The sequence below is a fragment of the Charadrius vociferus genome, unplaced genomic scaffold (assembly GCF_000708025.1).
Source record: "Charadrius vociferus isolate BGI_N301 unplaced genomic scaffold, ASM70802v2 scaffold430, whole genome shotgun sequence".
NCBI lineage: Eukaryota > Metazoa > Chordata > Aves > Charadriiformes > Charadriidae > Charadrius > Charadrius vociferus.
The window spans coordinates 2,546,763-2,550,267 of NW_009646541.1; the positions used below are offsets into that span (position 1 = coordinate 2,546,763).

At 43.3% G+C, this 3,505-nt stretch overlaps 1 protein-coding gene across 1 annotated transcript in view; it reads right to left on the bottom strand.

Moving 5' to 3' along the window:
* The window catches only part of NPTX2 (neuronal pentraxin II), a 29,478-nt gene that overhangs the window by 10,063 nt on the left and 15,910 nt on the right, over positions 1-3,505 (bottom strand). The gene's annotated exons all lie outside the window — the stretch shown is intronic.

Sequence of the window (3,505 nt, forward strand, 5' to 3'; positions counted from 1 at the left end):
GGCCGGCCGGGGCAGGGCTGGGGTGCCGGGCCGGGGCGCGCCCCCGCCATGGAGCGCGCAGGGACACGGGCGTTAGAAGAAGGAGCTTCGCGGGGCAGCCTGAGGCCGCCGTGCAGCGTGGAACCCCGGCGGCCTGCGGTGCGGCTCGCGGAACCCGCTGCTGTTCTGCTGAGCGCAGTTACTTTACATTTATAACCCGTGAGCGCTTGTGTATTTTTCCAAGTGCCACATAAACATCAACGGAACAGTTCCTGCAAAGTCCTCAGGGCTCCGCAACGAGGAGCGGTACCGCTACGGGGAAGATGCAGAAACCGTTCCTTGCCGCGGGGGCAGGGGCTGCTCGCAGCGCTGCCGCACCTTTGGGTACAACGTCTCGTTTTTAAAAGTTTATACATGGGCAGTAAAGACATTTTACCATAGGGTGAGTAGCTCTTACTATAAAATACGTAACTTTTTTAATAATAGTGAATAAAAATAAGGAATAAAGAATGCTAATTGAAAAGGTTTTTAGCTTTTTTTCAGTCAACAGGTGAATGTTCCAGAATGAGCGGGCGAGTTTCAGGGGGGTGTATCGCAGTGACCGTTAAATCTGACTGTCTGGTGAAGTCCCGGCCTGTCCCATTTGGAAGTCACGATAGCCAAAGCTGGCTGCGGACACTGTTAACCCACACGAGATGTGGCTCATACTGCTCATTCAGGGGAGAGAACAGAGAGGACAGAGTTCAATAAGCGACCAGAAGCTCCGTGTTCTGTCCGAACTCCTTTTGTCTGGAAACAGGGCCTCAAGAGAGGGCACTGCTTTCAGGCTGCATGGGAGAGGACCTGTTCAGGCACCAGGGCTTGGACTGATTCCCGGCCCCGCATCCAGCTCCCGTTGAAATCAACGGGGTACCACTGCTTAACCTTTTTGCTCATCCAAATTCTGGACACTCCAATGAGGAGGACCACACAAGTCCACCAGGAACATCTCGTCTGTCCACACAGTGTCCTTCCAGGCCACATAAGTTCAAGAAATATTAAAGCCTATATGCAATAATGTACCAACATTTTGGTCTACATGTAGGATTATTCAGTCACATCTGTATCACGCAGCTCATTTATCCTGAATGTCATGTGAAGCACTATGAGAAAAAATAATAAAATAATTGTAAAATGCTGGTTTTGCCTGTCCTTACGGTTTGTCATCCCATTGTAGGACAACAGCAGCCCGTTGCTTATACAGCTTGATTCCGTCCTCTATAATATGAATTGTGATGCTACCCTGTGAAAATAACCTCACATTACTTAGACTGCAAAATTCTGATCCTGATTTTAAAACCCACTTCACAATTCAGAGCTGTTCCCAAACACGTTTTGACTCAATGCATGACAGTGATGAAGGCATTGCTCTTTTTTAAATTCAAGCGATGTATAGCTTGAAGGTTTTGCTTAATTATAGATAGATTTTGTCATAATCTCTTATTCAGGCAAGCTGAGAAGTAATACAAGCAGCAGCAAGCAATAAACATCTGAATTCCAAAGTTCTGTAAGGTATATGGTGGTAAACTGCTCACGACAACAGAAGTATTGTCCTTTATTACTACGCTGTGTCTTTTTGACAGGGGAGGCCAGTAAAACAGGAAAGAATCCCAACAAAGCCACTCAGAAATGTCCATTACTGCACAATGGGGACGTAAGTGTGGCGGAAGGGTGGCCAGACGTGGAGAAAGGCAGGTATTACCTACCTTCCCTCTTAACATCCTCAATATTTTTTTATGGTACTTCAGTGCTTTCAAATAAAACCCCAATCACCACGAATTACCCCACTTTACCCCACTTCCAGATTCTGAGACCTAAATTTAATGCACGTAATAATTTTTTGAAACGCTGCTTGTGAGCGGAGCCAGTGTTGTTCCATGTTGTAGCCCGTATCAGTCTTCATTTTGAGGGAGTAACGTGCAGCAGTACATTGTCATAAATCATTAAAAAATTGAGGAAGTTATAATTTTTACACCAATATATTCCATATTAAGGCATAAGCAAGCTTAATACTTGATAATTAGAGATGTTTAAAAAAACAGTTGCAAGGAGGGATTTTTTTCCTTACGACCAAGAGGAACAGTTTACAGGCCCAGCGATGACATGTCACCGCAGCACAGAAGCTGGTTGGGGTAGAGGGGGAAGCACAGAGAGCGTGGATAACTTAGGATTGCCTTTGAGAGGTTTTTAAAACTTCCTGGCTCTGCGGCTTTCAGGCAGCCTGGCATCACTGCAGCCCACAGAATGGATTTTTAATTTTTAATTTAACTTTGACAGTTTCTACTGCCTTCAAAAGGGCTTTATTCTCTTTAGAAACAGCATTTGCATGCTAGCTACTCTCTGTCTTGATCTTTGATGCGCAACTGTAATATCTAATACCGAAACTTCAATATGTATGTAAAATGCAGTTGGATTCGCAGTAATATAAAGTTTTTGTGTTTAGGATGAAGGTCTGGAACACAGGAGATCTGAGATAGAACTTTGCTAACACACATCTGTCTGGCCACTATCACTGGAACGATCTTGCAAAAGCTTTTGAATAAACTAGGAGACACCGCCTCATTTTTAAAGTGCAGTTTAAGCACATGAAAGACACTGTACAAGTGACTTTAGATGTAAGACAGGCTTCTTTTTTTTTTAATACTTCGGTTTTGTTCCACTCACTATTGTCCAGATGTTCAGTGAAATATTGGCCTAATTACCTGAAAGGTTCAACTTAGCCTCCACCTACAGATCTGGGTTTAGAACCTTTTTATAGGTGACTTAGAAATCTGTAATGGAAGTTAAGCATTTAACTGCCGAGTGCCTACTTTCAAAGTGCTAACTGTCCAACTTTGTCAGTAAGTACCTAAATTTTACAGCCTGGCCCTAAGGACGTGAAAAAAATTACCTTCAATTTCTCTACTCCTGCTTTCTTTGTTTATAAAATGAACATACTGTTCCCTTTCCTCTCTGGCCTTTCTCAGACTATAAACTCTCCCAGGCAGAAGGTGTCTGTTCTGTATGCTTCTGCATCCTCATGCTTATCATTTGTATCAGAGTAGTGTTTATATTAGCTAAGTTATACTAGTTTATTTAACCCATTTGCTTCTAAGAAAATAGTACTCAGGCTGCCATTTACAACTCCCAGAAGTTGAAAAAAAAAAAAAATCCTTTGAGTAATTCCTTAAGAATGCATCACTTTGTCAAAAAAGACCAATGTCACTTGTATCATAACAAGCCCAGCAAAACTGTAGAACTGTTCCCCAGCAACGAAGCCTGAAACCGTCAAGTGTCCTTAACGTTTGCTGAAGGAATCAGATATGAACAAACTGTCTACTTAATCTTTAAAAGTCTCCTGGCTACTGATTACAGAGGTGCCGCCAAACTGAACTCCAACATTTTTAAGCATGTTTCAAGAAACTTGGTATCTGGCAAGCCTTGGTACCGGGAGATTCAGGGGGGAAGCGAGGTGATGAACCAGGTACAGGAAAAGAAATACGAAACT